The following is a 17,262-nucleotide window of genomic DNA, read 5'->3' on the forward strand; positions in this document are numbered from 1 at the left end:
TGACGGAAATGTAAGTTATTGGCAGTTGCAATCGTTAAGTGCAATTGCTTCCTGACACAAAAATAAATTATTAACAGGCTAAGCAATTTATTTGATGAAAAAACTAAAGTTTAGAATTTTATCGAAATTCTTTTACTCTTCCTTGGGTTGAAAAGAACATAAACACATTTAATTCGCTTTTATGCAATAATTAAATGCAAATGCTTTCTGACACAAAAATAAATTAGCAGGCTAAGCAAATTATTTGATGAAAAGAATAAAGTTTAGAATTTTGTCGATATTTTTTCTTTCCTTTAGGATTAAAGAAAAATAAACATATTTAATTCGTTTGTATACAATAATTAAATGCAACTGTTATCTGTCACAAATATAAATGATTAGAAGCGTGTGTAAATTATTTTACGAAGAAAACTGAAGTTTAGAATTTTTTGGACATTTTTTGACTCTTCTTTGGGATTAAAAAAAAATGAACACATTTAATTCGTTTGTATGCAATAATTAAATGCAATGCTTTCTAACACAAAAATAAATAATTAGCAGCCAGTGCATATTATTTTATGAAAAACTGAAAGTTTAGAATTTTGTGAATATTTTCCTGTTTCTTTTTTAGGCTTCTTAGGGTTGAAACAGAGAATAAAATTCACCAAGTTCAAGTATATCACGTCACAAGCTTCCGCGCTATAATTCACGACAGAAGTAATATACTTCTATAACCAGCGCGTTAACAGTTATCAACATAACTTCAACCCTTCCAACGTTCGAGATTTCCTCCCAATTAGCCGGCCATCTCTAAGGAAGAAACAAAAAGCGGGAAAAATCGAGCAGCATCCCGTTTCTTTGCTCGGTTAATCAGAACGCGCTCGTTTAACAACAATCTTGCGCCGATAAAATCCAGTTTGCCCCGACTGGTCATCGAAAATTCTGCGAGCAAGCTATTAGCTTAACGATCGATACCTAGCGATTCTCACCGCTCGGGAAACGTTTCCAATTACACGAAATCGAATGGAATCCGTGGCGTTGCACCGCCGATTTATGACGAGTCTCTCTCTCTCTCTCTCTCGCCGCTCGAGCTCAGAAAACGAGAGAAGGAAAGCTGAGGAAAAAAGCTAACGGCGAAGTGGCTTAGAACGTGGCTTCCGGTGTTTCAGAGCGGCGGATAAGTGTCGATCGTAACGCATCCAAGTGATATCCCCGCATCGACGATCTTGTCAACGGTCGAAAATATATCGCGGGGACGACAACGTGAATATCGGCGGAGACTTTAATGCCCGGAGCTGGTGGAATGTCGTATATAGTGTGCGTCGTTCGGACACAACTAGTTTACCTCTGCCAGTGGCCGGTACGCGAGCGTCGTCTATTGCACACACGCCGCTAGCTAGAGTGCACTCTGGTACAGAGAGAAGAGGAAGAAAAAAGGGAAAAAAGAAACACAGAGGAAAAAAGGAAAACAGAATGAGCGCACGCTCCACGATGGAAGCAGCGACAGCGGTTATCGCCAGCAGGCCGGCAACTAGTCCGAGTGACACGAGAAACTCCGTTAGATTCGCGACCAAATGAAAGTTACTCGAGCAACACGAGCGCTCGCGTGCTCCGCGGAACTTGCTGTCACACAGGCTTCGGTCGAGCAAGAAAATCGCTGGACGTGGCATTCGGTGTCAGGGTTGGAATTTGAAATTGGAAAGACGTAATGCACAGATTGCTGGAAATCGAGTAGTTTTGACGCAATGGGCATGCCTTACGTGGAATTGTAAAGCAGTCTGCGTTTCAATGTTGAGATTAGCGATGGGTGTTTGGATCTCTATTTCGAAGTGATTTCGAAGGATTTCAATAATGTGGAAATTGGAAGCGTTTCGAATATCATTTGATAATTAAATCTCTTGAGAAACTTGGTAAGTCTTGAATCTTGAGTCTTAATAAGTCTTGAGTAAGTCTTGAGTTTTGAGCTTTCCTAAGTCATAAATCTCGAGTTTTCATAAGTCATGAATCTCGAGTTTTCCTAAGTCTTGAATCTTGAATCTTGGTAAGTCTTGAGTCTTGAGCTTTCCTAAGTCATGAATCTTGAGATTTCATAAGTCATGAATCTCGAGTTTTCCTAAGTCTTGAATATTGAGTCTTGGTAAGTCTTGAGTCTTGAGCTTTCATAAGTCATGAATCTTGAGTTTTCATAAGTCTTGAATCTTGAGCCTTGATAAGTGTTAAATCTTGAGTGTTGGTAAGTCTTGAGTCTTGAATCTTGAGTCTTGGTAAGTCTTGAGTCTTGAGCTTTCCTAAGTCATGAATCTCGAGTTTTCCTAAGTCATGAATCTTGAGTTTTCATAAGTCATGAATCTCGAGTTTTCCTAAGTCATGAATCTTGAGTTTTCATAAGTCATGAATCTTGAGTTTTCCTAAGTCTCGAATCTTGAGTCTCAATAAGTCTTGAATCTTGAATCTTCATAAGTCTTGAATCTTGCGTCTTGATAAATCTTGTGTCTTTAAAATTTCGATACGTCTTGAAAGTCTTGATAAGTCTTGAATATTGAGTCTTGCGTAACAAACTTGCGGTCTTACATTGCAAAAATGTTTGATTAACATATTGACATTTCTTTTTTCATTTTAAACATTTCGGACATTTCCATTCCACCACAATAAATGATTACTTTTGTAATCATTTTTGTTGCACACTGTAATTCAAATCTTCGATGCATACCTAATTTCCTGTACATACGATCGCGTGATTATTTAACGCTTAAAGAAAGATTGGAACATTTTTGCTTGCTTGATCGAAAATCAACAAGAGTATTATTTTGCTATTTGCGGTGTGAGTCGATTTTTAAAACGAACCATCTTAATCAAAATTTACTGTTATTGCTGAATTTGAACAGAGTACACGCCAGAAATGCTTATGTGTATTTAGCGCACGTTAATGGTGATAAAGTACTTTATGAAGCTTTGGTAGAAAGTAACGATGTGATAAAACTTCGAAAGAACAGGAGGCGAAAGTTTGGTAAGTCTCGTTAAACTTTCAACAAGGGATGAAGTATTAACTAAGTATGCGAATTAATTATGCTTCCGTTAATACGAGGAATAATTTTCCTTGAAATTCATCGAAGAGAAAATTAAAATATCTACTGCGAATGGAGTTTATGACGTAATAACAGAACATAATATTAAATCTCGTTCTGTACCACGCAATAAAAATATCGTTATCTGATCTTTGCATTTTAATTTCTGCTCATTGGCATAAATTTATCGTTGCTTAAATTTTCCATTTTACTTGACTATTCCAACATTCCTTCGTTTCAACTGATGGTAAAGAAACACAAAAATTGCCTAATTGCTATTTATCAATTAATACAAATAATTGCCTAATAAAACAATAACTTTACAATTATCTGAAAAGTACACAAACTAATAAATTCGACAATACTATTATTTTTACCCTACATAATTTACCATAAATCCTTTCTTTCTGACGTTTCACAAAAGGGTACAAGATTCTAGCATATCTCCGACTTAAAAACAAACAAATTCCTCAAAGGTAGAAACATAAAGAATACAGGAAACATTTCTCAGAATACAGAATTCTCTCCCAACATCTCATAAACCACACCACCATTGCAGCCGAAGCACGAAGATGCGCGCAAGCCAATAGAACTATGCGCATCTGCATAAAATTCCACGATCGATAAAGATTGTTACTACTAATTACACATTGCAATCCCATTAAGGATATCCTATTTTCTACTTATCCTTCGAGGAATCCTATACGTTTCTCCGCGCTGAAAAGTGGTCAATGTTTGCGAGCGACTGCAGGACGAACTGTTGAACCGATTAGCTTAATTCTTTCTCCGTTACAAAAATACACGCTTTTACAGTAAAAAATAGAAAATTATTAAAAATGTGACGTTTGCATGCGAAACAGTTTCATCGTCAATACGATCGACGAGATGTAAATGTGTCCGGGGACAGTTATCCTTTAACAGTTTGCCATTTCTACATTTCTATAAATGAAGACGTAACAGGAAAATCACGAGAAGGAACAGGAAAGAAGAGAAAACATTGAGAGAGCCGGTTGGAGAGAAACGTCGAACTGCTACGAACGGGAGCAACGAACGATAAACTGTCCCGCGAACACGAAACGATCCATCGAAGGAATCGAGCCGCATAGATCGACGTCGATCCTTCGTCTAGGAGTTCGGTACACGGTTGTAGAGGGAACGTTGAGTGATTCATTCGCAATGTCTACCGAATGTGCAATCGAATTGTAAACCGCGTATACGGGCCGTGCAATTACGCCGAGTAATTAGCACCCGACTGTCCCACGCGTTTGCTTTCGCGGGATCCCGTATGTTTGACGAAACGATGAACCGAGCATCGTAAACATGACTCGCGATTCACACCGTTGCATGTTAATTCGAATGCTTTTTTGGCAGAGATTTTCGAGATGGAGGATAGATGCGTTTTATTTTGTGCGCGCTTTTTCATGGATAAATTGGACGGCTGACAAAATTGTTATCGATTGAAAACTGTGGGGTATCCGTAGCACACGGTCCGCGACACTTGATTAAACGCAGCGATATTTTCACTGCAATTTTGTTTAGTGAAATTCAAATTAATACGATAGGTCTCTTATTTAACGAAAGTTTACACTTTGTACATAGATTTGATTTCATAAAGAATGAAATAAATATGGAAATAATGTAGAAACCGACGGAAAAATTTTTAGGGACCCAACCGGGAATCGAACCCGGGACCTTCGTATTAGCAAGCCGAGGCTTTGCGCACTACGCCAACTACCCCTCTGTGTTCTCCCTTGTCGGTTTCCTATTTGAGTATGGAGGCCCCGATACTATAATAATGAAATAAGTACTTCGAAAATACCGAAATCTCGAATGACACTGGAGTTTTCATAATTAAACCATGGAATAATCGAAACTATGGAAATTACGTTACAAGAAAAATTGGAAAAGATGAAAATAAAAAGTATTGACTGAATTTTCTGCAAGTTTGCAAGACTTCTTACTAATTAATGGCAATCCTCACTTTCACTTTTCTTTCCAATTCGTGTTATGGCACTTTATTCATCCATAATTTCTCATTTTTGCCAGAAATACACATGTATCGCACTGAATAAGCAAATCGTTTCGAAATCATGTACAAAACTAGCTTGCACGCACCGTTGAAGGCAAACATTTCTGGCTATAATTCACACAGCTATAACAGGTTCATTAATAGCTCTCTACCACGTTTATACGCAAACTTTTTCACCTCTCGTTTCATTTCTTTATACACTTCGAGCTGTTATTCTTAACTGTTTCGCACCACTGCGCATTTATCAAAGTGTTATGTACATTTCGGTGAAATTTTCAATTTTATCTAACAATCCCATGACGATCTTCTTGCACGATCTTCTAGCGAAAAAATTCGCTGAGAAATACGGTTCGCCAGAAGATAGAGCGATCGATGTAACGGTAACGAAACGACAAATCACTGTTCCGCGAAATTAGATGCAAATCGAAGCGCAAAAGACACGGTTCGAGGTTCGACACGATGCAGACGATCAGTCTAGATCGAAGCTGTACACAACGCACAGGTGCATCTGCTAGTAGAATCCGCGAAGACGTGAGCCAGGTAGCGCGGAGCGGAAACGTCGGCGGATGCATCAACGGAAACACGCGTCGACTTTCTAACTATGCACCGTAGGAAGCGCGGTAAATCTTACATGAATACCAAAGATCAAAAAGAGATTATTCCAGCGAACGTTTACTCCCCCTGCATTCTCAGATCTCAATACTTTTTCCGAAAAGCTTTCGGTTTTCGAGAAGAATCAGTGATTCACTGGAGAACGTTTCCGGAATAAATAATACTGGTTTCTTCAGTCGTTGTAAGTTACAATCTGATGATCTCAGATTTCTAAATTTATTGCTAATTTATGCGAGATCGTTTTGCGACAATTCTATTTATTTCGAAGCTGTAGCTGTAACATCATAATTTCAATTTTATATTTAAGAGACTTAATTAGGCAATCTGGGTCTTTAAAGACCCAAGTGAAACTTTACTCCTGTATTTCTCCGAAACGAATTTTTATTGAGAAAAGTTTGAAACATTTGACTTAGCGAATAATTGTATATATGTATAGTAGAGGCTTTGATAAGTACTCCAGAATTTTTTCAGACATTTGGAAGCTTGGAACAGCAAAAAAATTAGTCTTGCACGCAAACTACCCTGTTTACCTACAGAGGGTTAATGCCTTTCATCCTCAATTGACACGCTAAAGAAATAAATAAAAATATTTCATATAATTCGAATAAAATTATCAAAATAATAAGAAGTATTTATAATTGCAAAAATAATTAGAAAAATTGCAAGTAGCCTCTATTAGTTATCACATCTTCAAAAACCCTTTCTCTCAGTCGATACATTACCCTACTCGACAAAAATTTCTATCACCATCCAAAACACACTAATTTTCCTGAGAAAATTACTCGTCACGATACACATACAGCAATATATTCTTCGCGGTACGTCTAAACGTCAATCAATGTACCAATATTTACCTTCGTGGCAAATTGTACACACCCTTATGTAAGACTAAGGAATTACAGGGGCTTAAAATAACGTCGGTTCGCTCGTCGATGACTATGCGCGATATTCTGTGGGCCGCTGCCCTTTTTCCCATTTTTATATGCTTCTTCGGCCGTTAGCACTCTGCAAGCCGCAGGGTGAGGGTGCAGCCTGCGCTCATCCTTGTCTAGGGTCCCCTGCGGCTCGGGTCCCGCGGTCCTTGTCTAGGCGCGTCGCACAGCGCCTTACACTTATCAATTAACAAAAAAAAAAAAGTCATCATCCAACTTTCTCCCAAAAAATCCAACGTGATAACGGATCATCCCAAACAGATTAGCAGCAAAAGCTTCCCATTAACGCGGCAGCTTCGCACACAAAGGGATAAACGCTCCCGCGCGTAATTCCCGTATTCTCGGTCGAAACTGAACATCGATGCTACTGAATCACAACGTATCCCAAGAGATTGGACGTGCAGTGGTGTAACGGTTAGGCACAATACCGATTCTACGGTGGCTGGAACGAGAAACGAGAGATGGTTGAGGAGGAGAAAGCGGGATGAAAAGAGGGATGAAATAACGATAGGCGCGCGCGCACGCGGTTGAACGCAATAGAGATATTTATTGGCATAGGCCGGTGTCGCCTGTATAGAGCCAATTTACATCTCGAGTCACGTGCATAAAGATAACTCGTCGTAGAAGAGATACACACAGGACGGATACATCGGCAAGGGTCTGTCCGTTAGACGCGAGGGCCCATTAGTAGGATCGCGCGCACCGACAGCGGAAACAGACATTGATTTGTGTTTTGATGCAAGCTACCAGACTGCGAACTCTTCGCGTGGAATTAGCAAAACGTATCTATTAATTCAGCCAATTCTCACGGCTGAGATGGAACATCGTTGAGGGGAACTATTATTAGGGAAAAGTTGTAAGATAACGCGACGAGCACCGTTGCGGCTTGCCTTTCATTGTGCGAACACGCCGATACCTGTTCATTTACGACCAGGGCTAATTACACCGCCGGTGTGTTTCGGTACTTTATCAAGGTTTTACGGTGTTACGTCGTGCCTCGATGATTATGTTAGAACCTGCTCACGTGTTGGAATATGTCTCTCACCGTGTTGTGAGATAGAAATGATTTGCTGCGTTCAAATGTTTGATAATGAAGTTGTGCTTCTGGTTTAGAAGTTGAAAGGTGGAATCGAAGAGCGAAGTGAGTATTTGAAAATTGAAAGAGAGGTGGCTTCTGGTGTTACGTTGTGCCTCGATGATTATGCTCGAACCTGATTTCTAGCTGGAATATGTCTCGGGTGTTTTTAGCTGAGATAAAAATAATTCGGTGTGTATTGAGATGTTTGATAATGAAGTCGTGATTCTGGTTTCGAAGTTGAAAGGTCCCGAGTAGGTGAAAATTGAATGGATTAATTGGTGAATAAATTCTTTTAATAAAACGTAGGTTATTATACTGTGGAAGTAAATAAATGAAATATTTTTGGTCTTGGAAATTTTTTTAAGAAATTATTTCTTTATGTCTTCGAAATTCAAAGGAATGATCGAAGAGTGAGCAAAGTGAATAAATGAAAATTGAATGGCTTAATTGGTGAACAAATTTTTTTAATAAAACGGAGGTTATTAGACTGTGGAAGTAAATAAAAGAAATATTTTTGGTGTCTTGGAAATTTTTTTAAGAAATTATTTCTTTATGTCTTCGAAATTCAAAGGAATGATCGAAGAGTGAGCAAAGTGAATAAATGAAAATTGAATGGCTTAATTGGTGAACAAATTTTTTTAATAAAACGGAGGTTATTAGACTGTGGAAGTAAATAAAAGAAATATTTTTGGTGTCTTGGAAATTTTTTTAAGAAATTATTTCTTTGTCTTCGAAATTCAAAGGAATGATCGAAGAGTGAGCAGTGAGGTTGTTATACTATGAAAATAAATGAAATATTTTTGGTATCTCTGATATTTTTTGAAAAAATTATTTCTGTTCGATTGGGAAAACGTTGATATAAATCAGTGAACTGACAGGAGAAACGTAAACAACCACGTTAATTTTAAATGCAATTTGCGTCCAGCTGAAAAAAATTTCTAGTATTAAATCCATCATAGGATATTTGGAATTATTGCAAAATATTCGCAGATAACTCATTAAAAATTCTCCGATTCCGTTATTACTGCTTTCCCCCTGTTTTTACCTAGAAAATGCAAATTAATACCCAGCAAAAAATTGACATATAATTTTTCTATATAGATGTTCATCTCTGAGAAATAATCGAAATCCAATACATCCTATGAAACAAAACTCGTTTCATCCAGAATACACATTTGTTACGCCGTTTATCATTTTTTCAGTCAACATTCGATCGCGACGATTCCGTGAACAGATACTGTCACAGTATCTTCTTGCAGAGAAACGCGAGAAGAGTTTATAATATACAGGTATGCAGAAATCAACGAGTTCAACCGCAACCTTTTTCCATCTCGACGACCAAGAACTGTAACCACGTGTTCTATTTTACTGCTTTAAAGTACACTCTGTTGTGTCAAGCGACTGTATACTTCCAAAATTTTCATATATCTACAATATGAATGCAATGAAAAAATTTCCAATCAATCGAGATAAACTAATTATCATTAAAATGTAGGAAAGTAATTTTCGTGCAATCAAGGTAAATCAATAGCAACACTCTGCTTCCGAAATTTTCACATATTTACAATATCAATATAATTTAAAAAATTTTCAATCGGCGGAGATAAACTAATTATCATTAAAAATGTACGACAGTAATTTTCGTGCAATCTTTCCAAGGCAAATCAAAGCGACACTCTAACTCTCTGCATTGAGAATTAACATTGATAACTTCATAGAGACAAAGAAGAAGGGTAAAAAGAGATAAAGAGAGTCGTGGAGCTCCATGAACTGAATTCATACTGGAGCATCGTAAAACTGGGCAATTAGTGAGTTTTTTGAGCTCTCGGAGCATATAGCTAGCTCGTATTGTATCCAGGCTTGTTGCATGCAGGGTGAAATTAGGTAATACGCCCTGGTTGACAAAACGTCTAAATTTACTGGACGCCTAAATTTGTTCAATTTAATAAAAGACTAAAATTATTAAATTTATTTATGAAATTTTCTAAATTTAATAATCGGCTTTTATGAAATTTTCTAAATTTAATAATCGGCTTTTATGAAATTTTCTAAATTTATTAAATTTAATAATCGGCTAAACTTATGAAACTGATTAAATTTAATAAATGGCTAATTTCGTGAAATTTTCTGAATTTAATAATCAGCTAAACTTATGAAATTTACTACATTAAATAAAGGCTACATTTACCAAACGTGTCAACTTTTATGAGATAATACACCCCCACCTCAAGATCACATTGCTTCCGAATTATGGTATACTTTTTTTTTCAATTATTAACAGAAATGTCGCAAAATGAAGCAATGGAGAAAATGAAAACCGCACAAGAAAAAATAATATGATAATTTCGTTAGATTTTATTAAAAAATATTTCATTAAGAATAACATAAAGTAATACATTAACACATAGTCACACCCAAATACTCCATTACAAAATGTCCCACCTAAGGTTCAAGATTTCCTTCATAATTAACCCCTTGACGTATGATTTCTTTTCCTGGCTATGCATCCAAGCGTCGGCTGTTTACTGTTTTAGTACTATATTAAGTAAGAAAGCTGATATATCAGAAATTAATGAAATTTGGCAATCTTTAGTTTCACAAATTAAATCAAAATTTGGAATTAAAATTAATTTTTATTACCGATGTAACTATCTCTATCAGATCGTGACCAAAATCTGTTACACGAGTCTGACTGGTTATCATACGCAAGGGGTTAAAAGAGCAGTTGCAAGGAGAAACGATAAATTAATATAATTTAACAGACAAAAATAAAGAACCACCGAAAACTCTCTTTTTCCTTATTAAACAGAGCATACTGTCTAGTTTCACCCTTCGGAGAGACACCGTATGCGATTACGCGACTCCCAGAGGGTAGCGGAAAGGATCAATAGCGCCCTCAGCTTTTACCAGATCACTGTGCTAAAGTACGGAAGACTCGAGCCCTCTCTCTTCCTATCGCTTCAAGTTGCTTATTCGATCACCTATCACCGATGGCGTAAATAAGGACGAAAGAGAAAAAGAAAGAGAGAGAAAGGGAACCGCCACCGAACACAGGACAGAAGGAGCGCATTATGGTATGCAGCTATGCAGTCAGGCACGTTATATGATTATTTTGCGCGACCACGGCAAGGCCACCCTACGGCGAGGTGACAGGATCTCTCTCGCGCGCGTCTAACCCGTCGTCTCATGGACCAGGAACCTTGAGGAATTCCCGAAGCGGAGGCCCGTTTAAAGAACCGAACCGGTGCCCCTGTCGAAAAAGTATAAAAGGAAAAAAATGTGTCGCACAAAAGCCTCCCCAAACGGGTCAAGCCGGGTCAACTGATGCGATTTGGTTTATGGCACGAGCGAGAGCCTCTTCTCTCTTGCATTATTGTATTTTCGTCGATGATTTACGATAGGAACGACTGCCTTTCTGTTTACCTTTTAATCTCTTTCTCCCGCTTTTTCGCCCACCGCGGAACGTTACACCGAAATATCTCTCGGGCCGATTCTAACGAGACGTTTCGCGCGATCGGCTCGAGGAGAGCGGTGTTAGATCGGTGTAGGAGTAATTTCGCTTATGTTCTAGAACCGGCGTGTCCAACCCGCGGCCCTGAACAGCACAGTATCGTAAACTTTTAACATTATTATGTGACTTTCAGCGGTATTTTTCACGACTCAATTGCATTGTAATAAAAAATATTAAAAAATAAAGGAGGTTTTGTTACTTATGTACAGTTAACTGTATTATATATTTCGTATGGCCCAGGCAAATCGAAAGGTCGGACACCCATGTTCTAGAGCACGAGTGTCCAACTTTTTGGCCTGCCTGGGCCATATTGAGCGAAGAGGAATCGTCTTATACGATGTATAAGTAACAAAACCTTCTTTATTTTTTTTATATTTTTCATTGTGGCGCAATCGAGTCGTGAAAAATATCGCCGAAAGTCAAACAATAACGTTGAAAGTTTGCGGATCCGGCCCTAATCTATTTCAACGAAGTTCGTCTTCACTCTTCGCATTAAATTGTTACGTCGTTCGTTATGTTGTACAATTTATGTAGAGCTTTATACCAAAGCGTTGTATTGTAAATAAATGAAATACGAAGTAGCAACTTGTTTTAATTTATCAGAACGATAATTTGGCCCCCGAACTAGGAATGGTCGCCCATGCCTGTTCTAGAGCATGGGTGTCCAAACTTTTGGCTTCTCTGGACCACATTGAGCGAAGAAGAATCATCTTACGCCACATACGAAATGTATAATATAGTTAATATATATAAGTAACAAAACTTTCTTTATTTTTTGATATTTTTCACTGTGGCGCAATCGAGTCGTGAAAAATACCGCCAAAAACTACACAATAACGTTGAAAGTTTACGATCTTGGGTAAGAGCAAGTAAATCACGATTTCCTATTTTGTATTTTATCATTTCGATAGGAATTTCTGAAACCAAACGAACCTGCTAATGTGAAGCCATACAGCGATCAATTAATCCATTTAAATGCAGCTTTGGAAGAGAAACGGCCGCATAATGGCAGGGACGTCGCCTAATTGTCTTGCAGCACGATAACACGTGATTACATGCACAGATTTTCGTTTATCTCGACCAACGCACCATTCTTTCTGCGGAATGCATTTTCAAAACGTCACCGATATTCTCAAATGAAGAGTCAAGAGAAAAAAGAAATAGGGTCCATTGTTTTACTATTATGATATTTTAACACATACGGGTGTATTTTTTATCGTAAACTTCAGTTCTGTGTTTAAAAATGGGAAAGGAGACGAATAACAGTAACAGAAGACGAGAAAAAAGGATTAATGTATCGGTGTTTGCATGGAACAAGGATGAGAGTGTTTTTCTGCTATGTTAATGCATTTTTTAAGCGTGACTATCAAGTAAGTGTTAATTAATTCAATCACGTCTGGAGCATCAGCATAAGTCTCCAATATTTAAACTTCTTTTTACAGAAAACAACATTAAGTGGGCACTCGTCCTTTTTCCCCTGTACTCTGCAAATGGATCGATGGATCTTATCTTTCATTTTCGTCGCGATGTTCGCACATTACCCAAGAGATGTCAAAAGGCAGTGGATAACGGCGGGAAATATTTCGTTAAAACTCAATATCACAAATGTACAATATTCAACGACGGAAAAATTAAGTTACTTTAGCACCGACCTAATAATTCAAAGGAAAATTCGACGAGTGTGAGAGAAGTACATTCGCGAACACTTGAGCGAACAATTGATAAAGCTGGCTAATTCAGCGTAACCGAATGTTTTCCGATAAATATTCGCCGAATTGCTAAGTGAGTTTGCGCTGCAATTGACCCACTGCGCGCCTCGAGTGCGTTCGATATTTTGTTGGGACTTTGGATAGGCGCGTGTCAGAAACGTTGTCGACGAATCTCTCGATATTAACTTCGGCAAATATTTGCGAATTTGTATGTTTGCAACGTGTACAAACGGGGCCATGCTTCACGAGAAAATTCTAAATGAAGAAACGAAAGTGTAAGAACTGCTACAAGCTTTGTACAATAATTAAAAATTTGGCGTACTTCAAGTAACCAGCAATTAATTTTTATTACGATTGCAAAAGTTCGTGCACGATTTTCAGAGGTGGGGAACCTTATCACACTCCGGCACAGGTCTTTATTTTAGCGTCATGTTACGTTCCTGTCGGAAGATACACCATATTTTAGTTGAAAATAAAGTGTGTCTTTGCACGCACCGCTTGTGCTTTATTTTCAAATCGGCCACGAACTTCTGCAATCGTCCAGTACAATATACAGGGTGTCCTGTAACTCCTCGAACACCCGGAAATGGGGGGTTGCTGGGGTGACTCTGAACAACTTTTTCCTTTACCAAAATGTTGTTTGAAGCTTCATTTTTGAATTATTAACGAAAAACACTGGCCAATCAGAGCGCGCGTAGAGCCCGCGCTCAGGGACGAAGAACAGAGGCTCACCCGCGCGCGATCGAACAAATGCGTACGCGTCACTTCTCGGGTATCGATCGCTGTTAAACAATTTGACTTTGCACCGCTATTTTTATAAGGCTTAGAGAAATGGGTTTTTGCCGTCATTCTGACATTTGTATAAATTTTTGAAAAAACTGCAATTAGTCTTAATCGCGAAGAAAATAGCGAAGGCCTGAAAATAGCCTCTGTTCTCCGCCCCTGAGCGCGGGCTCTATGCGCGCTGTAATTGGCCAGTGTTTTTCGTTAATAATTCAAAAACGAAGCTTCAAACTGTATTTTGGAAAAGGAAAAAGTTGTTCAGAGTCACCCCAGCAACCCCCCATTTCCGGGTGTTCGAGGAGTTACGGGACACCCTGTATACACCATTTTCTTAGATTTTTCACTTAGACCACTTTCACAATCACTGTTTACAAATTGAAGCGATTAAATTCCTTAACCCTTTCATTGCTGTCTGCGCCTGAAAATTTACTCACGCTGTACAGTTTGCGTCTTTATTATAAGTATTTCAAGTTTTAATTTTATTATAAGTATTTCTATCATAATTGAATGAAACGAATTTTAAAACGATACAGCCAAAATAAAAGTCACTGCGTTACGTGCTAAAATCTGCCATAGCGAAAGGGTTAAAAAGCAAAAGTGACCACCGGCACAGAAAACTGTTAGAATTTTCACCACAAAATAGAAAATAATTGTTTTTATTATTTGAAATACAAGTATGTAATGTACCAAGATTTTATCCTACCTTGAAATACAATTCGATCCTTTAAAACACTATACTTACGTATTCATGTATCCATATTTTGTATCTAACTTTGCTCGCTCAACGCTATACCTATAAGTACTATCGCATTACCGCAAAGTGCACCATTTACAGCAATTATCAAATCCTACATCTCCGATAAAAATAAGAAACCGCAAATTTTCCCCCTGGCAATCGAAGAAAAATCCACTTGCAAAGAGTTAATCATCGAAATAACGTCTCTCAGGTGCAAGTAATTTTCACAATTAGCCGAAGAAAAGTGTTACAAACAACTTGATTCCTTTCCTGTATCTAGAACCCTCACTCTCTCTCGAGAGAGAGAGAGAAGCTGCAAAGCGAGCAGAAACTGACCAGAGGAATTCTCGAAACCGCTGATTGCAGCCGAGACACTCTAGGCATAGTGTTAAGTATCTGGTTACAGGTGTGTCTTATGCGAATTACACATCGGCCGTTTCCTTTAGCGAGTTCGACGGAACACCGTGATTAGTATTCGATCGTCGGGGTATTGGCGTGTTCGTGTTACGTAAAGCCGATCACGAAGCGCATTCCAAGGCGTAATTATTAACACAATGGCTGCATTGTTAACGAGGAGGTCATAGTTTAATTGCGGTATAATTGCACCTAACGCAGGATGTAACGACGCGGACGAAATTCATTAGTGTTCGTTGGCTAGACGCGATCATGCAACCCCTTTCCTCTCGTCCTCTCTATCTTAACCCTTCATCTTCTCTTTCGTCACTTTTTACTCGTTTCGAGGATGTTTGCGCGCTGTTATTAGGTCATCGTGAAAATTCCCGCGGTTTCAAGCCGTTCACTTTGAAAAGACACAACTTCGTTGGAATTAGATATTTTTTTTTTTTTACATATTGGGTTGTCTTGGAAAGTTCGTGGCGTAATTTAGGAAGAATCGTATTTCTGTTTCGAATTGAGATAGCGACAAAGACTAAATGGTGTTCTACTTGTTGGTTCAAAACGATTTCAGCGCACTCCTCAAATTATTCGTAAGGTGAACAATGGTAGACATACACTACCGGCCAAAAATTTGGAATCACTGAGCATTGCAATATACACAAAAGTTTCCAGAAAAAAGTCGAGCGACTTTGGGAATTTCTTATCGTTCGAATCAATTGATGTGAGACAAATTGATAAATGTAGAATTGAGATAAACTTCAAATCTATAAAAAAATTAGCAGCATTGATGAAAAGTGGGAGGTGATTCCAAACTTTCGGCCGGAAGTGTAAGTCGAACTATATTTTCTGCGGTGGAGCGTGGATGTTGAATTTTCCGCAACGTTTCACTGTAGAAAATACAATTCGACTTACGAATAATGCGCAGACTGCATTGGTTCCCTCTTCAACTATCGAGTAAAGTGCCATTTAGCTTTTGTCGCTATCTCAATTAGAAACAGCGAAACGACGATTCGAATTCTTCCTAAATTTCGCTACAAATTTTCCAGTCGACTCCAATATTTAACACGTTCCGTGCCACGTGTACCATGGATGGTACATGTTAAACTTTCCATTCAGGCCACAAAACATGTATTTCATAACAAATTTAAGCCCGTAGAATATATTTCCACCGAAAGAATGAGGCGTTATACAAAATGCAGTACAGAACAAAGCACATAAGTAATTAATGATTGCATATAATGATTATTAAACCTTTGCGGTCGTATGTCTGCTCTCGGCCACCGAAGCACTTATATCACACCATGGAGAAATTTAAATATGTGGTGTGAAATTTATTTAAAATCTCACTTTGTTGCTGTGAGGTCGAATTACAGATAAATCGAAAGAGATTATGCCTCGAAGACGGTCGGTGAGAAGGCGCAAATTTGACGTCAGTCAAATTTGACTCGGCCAGATCTCCCAAAGGAGGGGGGGGATAGGTAGGTGGAATAGGTAAGAGTGAGAGAGGAGGGAAGAGAAACTATCGTCTGTAACCCGCGAAGGAGACGTCTGTTGTCTCGGGGAAGGTATTTTGGAGAATTGGATTGAACCTAGAGGTGTCGCTATGATCCGCGAAGGAGCGTCTGCCTCTAGGAGGTGGATAGGTAAGGATGGCGGAGGTAGAGACAGGACAGGAAACCTGGTCCTGGAGTCTTCGTTCGCTCTGTACTGACTTTTGCAAGAACAAGGACTGTCGTCTATAATCCGCGAAGGAGACGTCTGCTCGGTGTATGCTAGATACTTTGACTTTTCTGGTCAAAGGGTCATGTTTTACATGTTTTGGGGAAGCTTGACTCGACCGATCAGGGCGGGTTATACATACGTAAAGTAGGAAAAAGTAAATAAGAAATAGTAAAAATGACGAAGTAAAATAATAGAAAAATAATACAAATGATAATCTTGCATTACATTGTCAGTGTTCGTTGCCTGAGCTAACTACGCATGCATAAATGAATGAAAAGTCGAGCAAAAACGGCTCGGCACGGAACGTGTTAAGATAAAAATATTTAATTTCAACGAAATTACGACTTTTCCCAAAATAACCCGCTTAAAACCGCGAGAAGTTCCAGGATGACCTAATAGTATCTTCCGGCAAGTGACCAACGCGGCTCACGACGATCGTGGTTCATCGACCATCGGAGCAAAAACTAGCCGCGTTCCGCAAATGGAGATATACGTACTTACTGTACACACGTTAATGAATTATTATCGACCGGCCACGCGAGATCTAGCTCCGCCGAGTGAAACTTGCACCGCCGGTGAACGCAGATAAATCTGTACAAGTGGCTTTCTCGCGAGGGGGTTGCTTTTCAGCTCTTCTGCAACTCTCTTTGCCTGTGGCAACGGCAGCCTCCACGTCGCGACGGAACGCAAATATAAGGCGGAAAGAATGC

Source organism: Habropoda laboriosa, unplaced genomic scaffold (genome assembly GCF_001263275.1).
Source record: "Habropoda laboriosa isolate 0110345459 unplaced genomic scaffold, ASM126327v1 scaffold596, whole genome shotgun sequence".
NCBI lineage: Eukaryota > Metazoa > Arthropoda > Insecta > Hymenoptera > Apidae > Habropoda > Habropoda laboriosa.